The sequence below is a fragment of the Oratosquilla oratoria genome, chromosome 35 (assembly GCF_046742065.1).
Source record: "Oratosquilla oratoria isolate Oo_2021 chromosome 35, ASM4674206v1, whole genome shotgun sequence".
Taxonomy (NCBI): Eukaryota; Metazoa; Arthropoda; class Malacostraca; order Stomatopoda; family Squillidae; genus Oratosquilla; species Oratosquilla oratoria.
In genome coordinates this window covers 24,797,746-24,811,438 of record NC_134811.1, presented here as the reverse complement: position 1 = coordinate 24,811,438, position 13,693 = coordinate 24,797,746, and the positions used below count along the sequence as shown (strand labels likewise).

At 41.0% G+C, this 13,693-nt stretch overlaps 1 protein-coding gene across 1 annotated transcript in view; it reads left to right on the top strand.

The window, feature by feature from the left end:
• Positions 1-1,967: 1,967 nt before the first annotated feature.
• LOC143018590 (uncharacterized) overlaps positions 1,968-13,693 on the top strand; it is a 20,159-nt gene continuing 8,433 nt past the window's right edge. The window contains exon 1 of the mRNA XM_076174086.1: positions 1,968-2,027. The gene's annotated coding sequence lies outside the window, so the exon portion shown is untranslated. The remainder of the gene's footprint in view (positions 2,028-13,693) is intronic.

Here is a 13,693-nt window from a genome sequence, read left to right as displayed (position 1 = left end):
ATAACTAGAATATGACTTCGCTTACAGAAACCTAGACTTCTCTAAAAACATTTCTGCAGTATGTCTAACATTCGTATAGGTTTAAAATATCTTAGTTCGTCATTCAACTTTGTAATATATGACGAGAATGTAATTTGATATTTGAAGATTTGAAATATAAAATATTGTAACCGAAGTCGTTTTTACTAAAACGAACTCTCAACTGTCGGCGCCGGGGAAGCCCGTGGAAGCCCAGCGTGATAACCTCTTTACTTTTCATTGGAGGAGACAGGGGCCGAATTTGTAAAAGATCCTAACCCTAATGGCGGAGATTTTACCTAAATCCCTATGTCGGCGATCTTAATGCTTATGTCTAGACATAAACATTTTAGTCGCCGACATAGGGATTTAGGTAAAATCTCCCCCATTAACGTTAGGATCTTTTATAAATTAGGGTTAGGATCTTTTATAGATTCGGCCCCAGGTCTCTACTGACTTCCTTTTCCTTAAGATCTCCCATGATAAAATACCTCTCTTTCAATGCTTGGCTCCGCCTATGCCGTCGCGCACTAGCCCCACGTCCACAACTAACAGCAACAATGACAACACTAAAGCCAACATTCATTAGTACTGTATAAAACTAACCGTGCCTACAGTGTCACCATACATCCCGCTATAACCTTCACCGACAGCAACAATAACACTAGAATAGACTCATTAATGAGTTATTGTTGCGACATCATTGCTGGTGTTGTGATCTAAGATGTTGTCATCATCTGCATCGGGAATACCCATTCTAGTGCCATTGTCATCAACTCTCATCCACCGCAATCCGTATTATGCAAGACTCAGCAGGGCCCCACCACTATCACCAACGACATCATAACAATCGGTAACATCATTATCACCACTACCACTATCATCAGCAAGAGTGGGACATCCACCTCCAAAAATCATCACTACATCACTAGATTCGCAAATCTTACCAATAGGACCACATAACCTAATCCAACTTAACCAGGACTGGCACCGACATTACTGTTGCACTCATCATCACCACCGGGAATACCGTCTCCCCCCTCCCACTAGCACCATCTTTTCACATTTGCCGACACCATTACCATCATCATTTCTATTGTCATGAACATCATCACCGCTACCCTCCTCCTCCTCCTTCTCGTCATGATGACCATCGTTATTGTCGTTATCATCACCATCATTATCATCATCATGGTAAAGATCTCCTCTATTCCCCCTTCAGCCTCCGAATGAATGTAGTGTGGCGTAAGAATCGAGTCAAGGAACTCAAAGTGGCACTCACACACGAAGCTGACAAGCAAGAATAGATTTTCCCCCTTGACAGCTCCCTTCCTCGACTTCGGAGTTATGGCGTCCTAACTTTCCTTAACATAATGTCCGTAACCATCACGGCACGTGGGATGTATGACAACCACGATCTCAAAATATCGCGAAAAAAAATAAATATGCGTCACCCGAAGTGCAGTGGGAGGAAGGGATCCGAAGTTGGGGAAGGGACCTGCTGGGAACCAATTTTATTTTTGCGTCTCACATGTTCAGAGGGAAGGTCTACCAACGAACACTTTGAGTGACATCGTATGGGGATCGAAGTCTCCTACAATTGTGAATGACACCATGTGATGTCATGCGCACACTGCAGCGAATTTTGCACCGTCGTGCGCAGATCGATCGGTAGACCACAGGTTATGTTATAGGTGACTGGACAGATTCAAAAAGATGAGAAAGGCAGGTAGATCCCACTGCTAATTTGTTCCTCCTTTCCGCTCTCCTGTCTTCCACATTGTCTTCCGCTCCCCCATCTCACCCGCCCCGGACCCGGCACCCTGTTTGTTATCAAGGAAAGGCTAAGAACTTGCGATGTGGGGACGGTGGGGAAGCACGCCGGACATTCCTTCAGGAGGAAGTGTGACGAAAGATGCAAACACTTACCATTGGGAGATTATGTCGAGCTCAGAAGGGGAACGGTTGGGGGCCACAACACAAGAGCGGCGCGTGAGTGTGTTTTCAAGGTGAAGGCCGACTCAAACTTTCACCCCCCACATCCCCCCGGATACGTCACCGGATAAATACACCGAGTGCCGTGACGTGACGTGCAGTGTTAGTTTCGATTTCGCGAACTGTGGGACACTCTCCCTTTCCTCGATCGTTTGTTGTCTCGCAGTTGTTCCAAAGGTAGGAACGGAGTCGGCGGCCAGCGACTCTGCCAACTGTTGTTATTATGGATTGCTATTGACCAAAGCTTGTATCCTGCTCGCGCCACCGTGGTGTGCAGATTTATTATTGGTAGACCCCTTTGAGTTGGCTGAAATAGAATGGAAACATTTCACTCTTTTCCTGAATGTAACGTCTCTGCCCCCCCCCCCCCACCGTTCAGGCGAATAAAATCATTCGGTACTGAACTCATCGAGGCAAACTTAATCCGTTAATCACCTGGTTTTAACTCGTTCATTACAGTGACACGGCCCTCCTAGTCAGTTGATTAAAATCGTTCGGTGGCAGCCAGAATAAAATGAGTAAAGTGCGTAGTCATGCACCTATCTCGATCAGTTTGCTGTGGTGGGGTTTTCTAAGCCAGAATGAAATCCGAAGTTTTTCAGACTTTTTCTGAACTCGGCTATTCTTTGTATATTTCTACACTTTGTTAAGGAATCCAGCAACCCCATAACATGTAATTACAGGGACTACAACTGTTACATTACTACAAGGAACATATTTTACCAGCATCCCTTAAAGATTATGTCAGCGTCCCTTGTGGGTCCTAGCAATCTCAGGATTAGAATGGAGATCTTGTTGTGCCCCAGGGACAAAGTACTCAAAGCTCTTTGACTCGGGGTGTCTCTAAAGTTCAATATCTGCGTTAACCGGAATCTAAACTCAAAACACAAAGAGGTACTACAGAAAATACCATAGATGCAACCCATCATACACCACTTTGCAAACAGTAAGGTTTTAGAATTTTCACTTTCATATGAATGGTACTGAAAGACGATGGGATGAAGATAGTCATAATATTTTTCATATCTGGCCTAAATATTGTCTCAGTATATTTGATCGTGGCTAACTGAACAAAACCTAACCTATTGGGGTTTGACCTAACCGAAGTCTAATTCAGCCAACCACAATCCAAATAATTCCCTTATTCAGTGCATGCACAATACAGTACCTTTGTGTATTTCTACTCTTTGTTAATAGGAATAAATTAATTTGACTTCCCACTTGGTAAGCCAGAGTTACGACAGAGGTTATCGGCGAGGTTACCTCCTGCCAACATCCAATCACATTTGTTCCCTAAGGTCTAAACGCAAACCGAGACGCAGGAAACACAGGCGACGTAGCACAGAGCAAAGACCGACTTGCGTTTAGGCTAAGGTCTAAACGCAAAGCCATGCCTAAACACATAAACTTCACCCTAGCTAAAATGAACTTTATGTGATTTCGATGGGTTCCCCGTCAATGTTATTGTAACCAAGACTCCAAGAAATACACTACAACTGTCTCAAAGTGACCTAACGAATAGACAACTTCAACGTTGAAAATCAGTAAACCTAAATAAAGGTGCATTGCAAGGTAACATACTGGAACCGACGCTGTTTGACATGTAAACAATAACACAGTCGAGAACACTCACTGGCTATAACATTAACTGTATGCAGATGGCACCTAAGTTTATTCCCCAGATGCAAATGCCAATCATACACTAGGAAAATAAACAATGAGTGATATGATAAAGTGGTTGAATAATAAGAAACTTAAATTAATAAAAATGCATATTATGTAGGACAGGAGGTAAAGTAAGGAAACTTGGCCAAATCCAAAGAATAAAAACAGAAATTAAACAATTAATATTAGTGAGAAACGTATACATAATAATTTGTGACAATTTAACTGCTAGATTCATGCGATCAAAAAGTCCATATGACAAGATATTTCCTGAATTGGTTGCTCTCCAGTCGGTGGTTGTTGGTAAAAATAAGAACAACATATAGAATATGCCCCTTAACTTTAAATATCTTCCGGGAAACAGAGGGTTTTGAGGAATAAGCTGGAACAATCTAAACTATCCATATATATCGCAGAGAGGTATGGGTCAGATAGATAAAGGAAGTTCGGACTACGCTCTTAAAAATTGGTCTGGAAAAGAACAATTCAGTACTATGTTCCTAGATTCTATGACATATTCCAGATGTATCTAAGTTGTATATCTGAAATAAAAAATAAATTGAAAAGATTAGATAACTTATTTTTGAGAGGTGTTATGATTAAGAAATTAAAATAGTATGTTTTGCACATTAACTACGAAACAAGGGCAGTGATAGTATGATAGTATGATATTAACAAGGCCCGTCACAGAATAATTCTTTGATCGACAATGGAGGATGATAATTAACTTCATCAGCAAGTATATACATACATATATACGTACACACACACACACACACACACACACACACACACACACACACACACACACACACACACACACACACACAGAGAGACACACACACACACAGACACACACACACACACACACACACACACACACACACACACACACACACACACACACACACACACACACACACACACACACACACACACACACCAAAGGGCCTTTTCCCTCCTACATCCATTCAACACGCCTCCCATCTTATCACCTCATGAATGAAAGGTAACCGCTTTGCCCCGTCCACTCCATTCAGGTCAAAGGCAATGCAGCGAGACACAGCACCTCCACAGGAGGGCCCGACCGTCGGAGTTAGTTTACCCTCACCACTTCATTACATGGCGACCCCTCCCCCATCACCTCAACGGCAAGAACAGTAAACATTTGTGACCCTTCCCTAGTTTGCTCTTGTTTTACACCCAACTCTCTCTGTCCACCACATCCTCCTAATCTGTACCGTTTACACCCAGGTTATACATTAGCATATCACATTTCTGTCTTCATTTCACCAGTTTTCGCCTTTGGCCAAACTAGTGAGCCAATGCCTATGCCATTTTCTCAAATATTTTATCCCAAATAACTTTGAACGACTCGCGATCTCTCTAAAATGGATATTTGGCGATCTTTGCATGTCTTATACGTATACACACACGTATGCACACACACAAACACACACACACACACACACACACACACACACACACACACACACACACACACACACACACACACACACACACACACACACACACACACACACACCACACACACACACACACACACACACACACACACACACACACACACACACACACACACACACACACACACACACACACACACACACACACACACACACACACACACACACACACACACAACCACACACACACACACACACACACACACACACACACACACACACACACACACACACACACACACACACACACACACACACACACACACACACACACACACACACACACACACACACACACACACACACACACACACACACACACACACACACAAACACACACACACACACAAACACACACACACACACACACACACACACACACACACACACACACACACACACACATACACACACACACACACGACTTGACGGCGCAGTAGAAGCGTTTGCAACAGCTACTACAACGGTCCGAGTTCGAATCCCGTCCAGAGCTGAAATAATTTCAGTATCGCTGTGCTGCAAGTCGTTACTCAAACTCTCGTGGGCGGGGCGTTGGGTGTGTGTGTGTGTGCGTGTAAGGTCACAGCATTGCCTATAGATCGGTCATAAATGAGCTCTGAGCTCTCTTTCTGGAGAGTAGTAGCTCTCGATTAACGAGTCCAACACGTGATCCAAGACCATGGTGAATCACATATACCAAAGGCTTCTTTCCCCCTTATAAGGGAGGTAGACAAAAAACAAAGGCATAAAAATCACTTCCACCCATTCCATCCCTATCACACTCCACTCTCCTCTACCCTCCTCCCTCCCTCTTATCTTGGCACTTCCTGGATGACGGGTCATCCCTGTATCTTGTCCACTGCCCTGGGTCAGAAGTAGTGTCGCAAGACACAGCACATCCACAGCAAGGCCTTTTCATTAGATCGGCGACTTCCCCTCTCCGTCCCCTCATGGAGAAAAGAAGATATAAATCCTATTAACATATGTCTTCAGTTTCTTTTCCTCATATCTCTTCCGAGGTGTGGACTGCAACGGTATTGCGTTGGGCGTCCCTGGGTTTGGATTCCAACCCAAATCCTCCAGCATTGGACGAAATCCATCCCTAGGCTTGGAATCCAACCCATCCGTTGACTAATGTAACCGTACCTTAACAGAGAAAATCCCTCTGCTGGTATCACAACACGATATTTGACGTGAGTCACTGCGTCGGTGGCAGAGGGAGAGGTAGGTGGTGGGGAAGAGGTAGAAGGGAGAGCAACACATACACACTCCTTCTGTACAAATGTTATGGAAAATATAAAGTCATTCACTTCAAAGCCGTTAACTCACGTTTCGCAAGGTTTACTCAGCGTTATTTTCATTATTTCATCACAAGAAAATTGCTCGTGTCTCATTCTTTCTCAGCCAAGGTGCCGCAGCCTTGTCTTCGTCACGTGATGACTGTTTACCTTCGACAGGCACTCTCGTCTTCCAAGGCTGTGGAGGACTCGCGGTCCAAAGGCTATCAAAGAGCAATGTTTACCGGGTACTCTAAAGGCGCCATTACCTAATCTCGGGACCCGGTAGATCTGTGCCGTTAGTCGCCTGGAGATTTATCCTTTAACTAATGGTAAAGACCGGGCCCCTGCTTATGGAAGAGGTCTCGATCTGTTTCGATTCCATTCCGGCGAGTGTTTGTTCACCTTGATTAAAGGATAACCACCATGTCCAGGTACAAATTTGCATTTTTTCACGTAATGTTATTTTCACGAGAACCATGTTTAAATTAAATATCTTACCTTTTATGAGGGACTTTTTTACGGGAATATTTGCCGTGGGCTAATTTGCTTTCTTAAATACAGCATACAAATGTATTAATACTGACATTAGTTCTGATGACGTCATTATTTGTGTACCAACCTAAGCCATCTCAATTAACAATGTCGTTCTGTAGCGAAACAGACAAAATCTTCAGCGATATTGAGTTTGTGGTCGTCTTTTGAGAGTAGTCTCGATTCCCTAAATATCTCTGACAACAGGCAAGATTTGTTAATAGACGGTATATTTATGGGCTATTATTTTCAACTGAAATATCTGTCTGAAGAAGTTTTCATATTGGTACCTCATTGGTGTTTACGTGTGTCCATGTTAGTTCTGCAAGGTTGTCTTTCAGCACTCAAAAAAGTATGGGTAATCTTATCTATCTGATAAATTTAATAAAAATTTCCCATAATATATCTTATAATTTGTTTTCATAATGCTTTAAAAAAAAGGCCATTAATTATTATTGTAATAGACTAGCTCCATCATCTAGCTCTCCGTGTATTTACTGTAAGTGGATAATACCATTGTTGCTGGCGGTTATCATAAGCTTTCTTCTCCTGCCTTCCTCTCTAAGTTCAATATGTTATTAAAAATGTCATCGTTCTCCGCCTCTTTTCTCACATTTTTCTTCCAAATCATGTATTTTCCTCAGTAGTTATTTCTTCATTTTCATAATTATTAGATTTGATATTAAATAGCCTGCGGCATTCGACAAAATCACTATTCATCAAACATACTGACGATGTATGAAGAATGAACAGTTCTATGACGTCAGTATGAAGTAGATGGCGTCACGGGTAGGTTTTACGAGAATGGCTGAAGAAGACGTAATTTCAAAATTGTGTTATCTATTTAGCTACTATTTACTTTGGTGAGTGCTAAGACATATTCCGGTAAAATTAGAAACATTTAATTTTCAAAGTGGTTACACTTAGCAGAATACTGAACACATCTCGCACGTGTCACATTAAGATGTTTCCTTTTTATAAGTTTTTGCCATTATGTGTCACTGTAATTCTAGGTTTCATTTTTATAAAAATACGTTACTAATACTATACATACCGCTCGTACATTCAATAAAGTCTATCATAATCTTATCATAAAATCGAATATCTCAACAACCTTGCATAAATGGATTTGTTAAAAACATTCTTTTGTATGGAAACGTAATTGCTATACAAACTAGGACATCTACTGAACCATACACAACAAAACATTACGTTTGAGTTACAGCTAAAATTGATGAGAACGAAGAATTGTCTGACGAAATCTCGCGGGCGATTCTCTTTTGTTATGTTTCAGGATGGTTCCAATTCGGTGCGGGACGACAGAAGCCGGTAACCGACGAGGGAGTGCGACAACCTCGCCCTCACTCCCTCCTTCGTGACCTAAAACTTTCACTCCGTGGGTCATACCTCAACTGAATAAAACTGCCTAGTTTCAGCCAGAGCATTTAAGCTCGTAATCGGGTTAAAGGTATCGAGAAAGTATTCATCTGTTCGCTGCAAAGACTGGCTTTTAATCGAATAAGAGTACGTGGCGTTCGTCTGAATTATGTTTGTGTAGGTCACCATCTGGTGGATGGGTTCAGTATGGACAGCGGCAGCAATAACAGCAACAACAGCATCAAGAAGAGGAACAACAACAACAAAACAATACTGGATGACTCGCAACTTATATCTTATGGCGATTGCATTGCATCACCTAGACAGAGTAGACATAAACGAAGGTTGATAACTGCGCAACTCGGTGTTTGGTCATCTTGTGGGACTCCACACGCGGTGAGCGGAACGCCGGAAGGAAGTGGACCGAGAACAGTCCCACTTTTCGTTCGAGTCATTTGTATCTGTCTGATAATTATCAGATATAATATATATAATATATAATAAATGTATTTTGATTAATTATAATTAATCAAAATACATTTATTAGCCTGCTCACGTGCGAGTACCTGTCTAGAGGGTGTGCACGTTGGTTTATGATATAAAGAAGATCTGGAAACATCTTGGACTTTTTGAGAGAAAAGGAGGTTTGGCACTATAGTCAGCGCAAGGAGAATTGGCCGATAAGGCGGGGCTAGGAGATTTCCCGGTGTTGCCACATGTGGGCATCCATGGCGAGAACGTGCATGTGGATGCAATGTTTTCTGAATGCAGTATGAGGGGGGCGGGGCCAGAGATTAGATGTAGCGGCAACGTCGCTCTCTCATGCACATATGCCATATCTAGACTTAAAGAAACGAAACCTTTGTATAGAAAACATTGCTTTGATTTTTACCTCAGTGGTGGTGTGTGACAAAAAATTATAATATAATCATATGAGGCAACATTATAAAATTATAAAATAGAATTATAAAATAAAATGAAATTATAGAATAATTATATGTGGCACCACAGGGGAACTCCCAGTGCTCCGCCCTAACGGCCAGATCTCAGTGCAACGGGTATAATTTGGGTGCAGCTGGATGCACATAGACGTTAGCATCTTACTACATAAACATGTGTACGTAGGAACTGCTTATGCCTGTATGCATGTGTGTATGTATCTGTCATCCAGTGTAATCGCGCACCATCATGCAAACACATAAACATGTCTGGGCATACAGGCACGATAACACCTATGAAAACAACTTGAAGACCATCCTCTTAATATATAATAGTTACAACACAGTTTTTAGAGTTGTACTAACTCGAATGATAAGCAGAGAAATGTTGACATCACACAAGATGCCGCCTCACAAGGACAAGAAGGCGTTTAGAGATCTCGACAAAGGGAACAATGAGAGGAAAGACAAATGCACGATGTTTGTGTTGTAGTTGTTTGTCCTAATCGATGACTTCCTTCCACCTCTCTCACTCCATCCTTACCTTTCTCCCTTCCCCTTTTCTCTGTGTCTATCACACTCTCTTTTTCTATTTTATATTTTCATTTCTCCCTGGCTCACTCACACTCTCACCTTTTTCTTATTAATTTAATTTTAATGATTTGGTTGTTTATCTACTTTTCTTTTTTCCCCCCTTGGATTCCAAGATAAAGTTTCGAGTCTTCTCTCTAAATAGGCACACTGACATTCTCTCATTTTTATTACCGGAAGTTATTACTCTTAAGAGGCCAATGTTCTTTTGTTCTTCCCTTCGCTTGTGAGACTATATGTATACATATTATATATGTATTGTACATACACATATGAAATAGAATATATATATATATATATATATATATGTATATATATATATATAATGTATGTATATATATATATATATATATATATATATATATATGTATATATATATATATGTATATATATATATATATTACAAAGGATTTACAAAGACAAAGTAGGAGCATGCAGACAGGAGACCTTTTGGCTCATAACTAGGTCCGATGCGAAAAAATATAATAATGATAAATTAATAAATCAATAAACAAAAATTATAACAATAATATAAATTATAATAAATAAATAAATAAATATGTAAAGTTGAATAATAAACAAACAGTAAAATAGTACATAACAATAAATGGGGAAATAAATAATAATAAATAATGATCAACAAATAACCAAATATTATAAAATAAATGGCAGGAATTATAGCATCTTGCTTAGGTGTTCATCTAAATGAATCTTAAAGCCTCGAACTGAATTACATTGCACTGCCTCTGCAGGAAGTTTATTCCATTCATTAACTACACGGCTGGCGAAGTTGTTTCTACCCAATTTCTTTATTCTCTTACTTGATGGGCTTCCGTCCCCACATCGAGCAATGTGTACAGCAAGAAAGCTCCTCTGATACACCAGCCTCCCTTTACATATAAAATTAGTCACAATATACTGTGTTACAATTGCCAGGGAGGTGCATCGTTTCGGCATCGAAAATAAACTAAATTGTAATCAGCAGATTATCAGATCAAGTCACATATTCATATACTTATATCACCAAGACTGTGGGCGTTTTGAGCATTGTCTCGAATAGCAACAGGCCCTCCGGCCGATCCCTACAACAGTGTCATAAGTTGAGGTGCTCACATACCCTTGTAGGTACGAAACCAGGTTCCTAAAGGTACGAGGATCTACATTTCTAATCATCTTAGGTTTAGAAGAGAAAACTTTCCAGGGGATATTTTTGGACATTATTAGAGCATATTCTTAAAATGACTATATGTATAGACCATGATGGGGCTGATTTTTTTTTCAATGGTAAAAGTTATCTTCATAAAATTTTAGGGTACGAGATAGTTTTAATAGTTTGAAAGGTGTGTAAAGAATCGAAAACTGCCATATTTGAAAGTGGTCTCTCCTATCAAGACGCTATTACACTGGGTCATTTTTCCTCAACCTCCAATAAATCGGCGGCACCGCTCACCTCTTTTGTTTTCTCAGTAATTTATATAGAATGTCATTTGATAAGCTGGATATTTTTCCCTCTAGCATATCAAATACTTTCCCGAATGCTGCGGGATGGAAATCTGCTTCAACTGTCGGAGTATGGGTGATAACGGCTTTATCAGAACCTTCTGGATTGCAAAGGGGATATTTTTCTTATGGTTTTCCACCTGTTTGTTGTTCAGTGCTTTCAAAGAGCGTCACTCGCCTTCGAATTGTTATGATCTTCGTTCTTTTTCCTCCGGAGTGGTCTTCTCTGGTCGTTTTATTTTCGTTTTATTTTTTGTAATTTTTTTATTTTTTTATTTTTTTTCATTTCTTGTCGAATTTCGAAATATGTTTGAGAAAAAGTGATCCGTCTACTTGACGGTGGGACTGAGTAAAGTACTTCCCTATGTCGAGAGGCGCTTCTTTAGCCTTCTGGTACGAAAAGACGAGGTTTCGGTGTTAAAACACTGGCCTTTCGATGTAACTAATGACTCGTGATAGGAGTTTTTTCAACTGACGTGGGAAACTACTCTGAGGGGGCGGGGGAACGCCGAGCTATCAACAGTCATTTTTTCCCATTCTGTATCGAAGAGGATAAGCCAGAGAGTTCATGAAGGAAGAAGACCACTTTGAAGACCACATAAGGCCCGTTTCACACGAATCGACCCCCCCGCCGCACCCCGTCCACGACACGACGTCGCGCTCCCAGACAACCATGAGCATCTATGGACGCTTACACGTGGTCATGACTTGTAAAAACCAAGATCTAAGAATATAAGGTCTAACCACTTCCGACCGAATTTCGAGGGAGTTGGCGCAGCGGGCCCGTGAACGTCACCTGGCTGTTCAAGGTGGGGTTAGCGGGTCCTATAGCTGTCAGTTGAAGCTGGTCCGTCGTTCAAAAATGACGTAGCCTTCGCTCGCACTGCTCCACGCAATTAGTTATATTCTGACAAATATTATATAAAATATATATATAAATATATATATAATATTATAGTTCCTGTCTATATATATGAATATATAATATATATGATATAATATATATATATATATATATATATATATTATATATATATAATATATATATATATATATATAAAATATTATAGTTCCTGTCTTCCTTGGCGTTTCACAGTTTTCTTCAGTGTATCACAAAGAGAAAATGGACTCAGCCAAATGACGTCAGAAGCTGCGCAGAAGAATGTAAACGGTCTGACCTGTATATTTAGACCTTGGTAAAAATATCCACAGACACCCACGGCCATCTCAGAGCACGACGCCGTGTCGCGGACGGCGCACGGCGAAAAATCGACATGTGCGAAACTAGCCTTCGAGGTAGATAGACAATATCAAGAACGATTTAGAGCTTAAGAACGTCGAGGGACCAGAGGATTGGTGGGCGTTGGTACAGAAGAAACGACAGTGGAAACCTCTGGCAGCAGCAGCAGCAAAAGACCACGTGCATCACATGTTGGACTTGTGATCGACAGCTATTACACCTCCCGGACGAGAGTTCAGAGTTCATATATTTTCTAATCTATGAGTAATACTCTGATCGTTGGGAACATCCGTCCGTCTGGTTCCTTCAGTGAATCAAGACCTGTGTCGCAATCCGTCTTTCCTCCAAGTTCCGTCAGGTCCCGTCGGATTCCGTCCATTTCTGTCGGGTTCCCTTGGACTTTTAGGCCCGCTCTGTTTTGGTAACTGGAACTTATAATTGGTTATGTTATCTTTTCCCAAACATATTCGCTCCTTCAAGACAAGACATATCATTTGAAAGCCTGCAATGTCTTTTCTAGAGTCCTTGAGTCTTGTATTTCTTATGACAATAGCGCTCCTCTCCAGTCTCAGATTCGCCTTCGTATAGAAACTCTGGTCTTCAGGCATCCCCATGATGTTTTTTTTTTTTTTTTTTTTTTTTTTGCCACTGCCTATATAGCGATGCGAGTCGTTTATGATGTTTTCTATGAAGTGGGGTTGTTTGTTTATATGCTTATAGCCTACTACTATAATTTTATTTACACAAATGTCTACGATTTCTGCCGTCTGGAAAATTAGCTAGATATCGTTCAGACTCCTCGCCAAGTTATGTGCGTGCGTGCGCGCGCGCGTGTGTGTATGTGTGCGTGAGTGTAAAGATCAATATTTCAAAGAACAGCAAAAAGGTAAAAGAATTGTCCACTGAGAGAGAGAGAGAGTGAGCGAGTGAGAGAGAGAGAGAGAGAGAGAGAGAGAGAGAGAGAGAGAGAGAGAGAGAGAGAGAGAGAGAGAGAGAGAGAGAGAGAGAGAGAGAGAGAGAGAGAGAGAGAGAGAGAGAGAGAGAGAGAGAATTTTCAAGAGTTAGAATCAT